The sequence below is a fragment of the Varroa jacobsoni genome, unplaced genomic scaffold (genome assembly GCF_002532875.2).
Source record: "Varroa jacobsoni isolate VJ856 unplaced genomic scaffold, vjacob_1.0 scaffold_1336, whole genome shotgun sequence".
Lineage (NCBI taxonomy): Eukaryota > Metazoa > Arthropoda > Arachnida > Mesostigmata > Varroidae > Varroa > Varroa jacobsoni.
The window spans coordinates 91,529-92,269 of NW_019214238.1; positions in this window are offsets into that span (position 1 = coordinate 91,529).

A 741-nucleotide genomic window follows, 5' to 3' on the forward strand; every position below is an offset into this window, starting at 1 on the left:
TATATAGCGAAAGCTAGATATATGGCTGAGAAATATAAACGACTTTCATGTCTGTTCGAGAGCCAAACGTCAGACGCGCACTAAAGCGTGGCAGCTGATTTTTGATCGTAGATTCTTTAGGGGGTATATTTAGTGCACCTTTTTTCAACATTACAAAAAACAACATTAACTTATAAAAATATAGCTTTTTAACTTGTGTAGCACCACAGAATTACTATGAAGTGATTGAGATCGTTGTATAGTGCTTCATTGGAATTAACACTGTATATGCAAATAACGCGATGTGCAAATTCCTAGCTTTCCCTAGCTTCATTAGTTCTGCATTTTACGTTCAATGGAAAAAAGATCAATATTATTATCGCCATGATTATTATTGGTAATTGTCAGGAAGTTTGCTCCCAATTTTCGGATGATTTGTGCAATTTTTCGAACGTTTCATGATAGAAACTTGTACATTTTTAAAAAACGACAAAATAAAAAAATTGAATTTTTGAAAATACATTTTTAGCGATTCAGAAATAAAATGGTGCACTCTTTGCGATTTTTGCAAGAATTGATTAATTAAGGCTGGAGAAAGAGGAGTGCGGTAGGCACTAAGAGAATGGTTTAGCGGGAGCGGGTGAGCGGATTACTTACTAAGTGATGCCGCAATGGCAACCCAATTCGTTGCAACTGAGCTGTGTTTTTAGGTAAGATTTCAACGATAAACTAAAGACACGAATAAGACTGGCTTTTAACTTA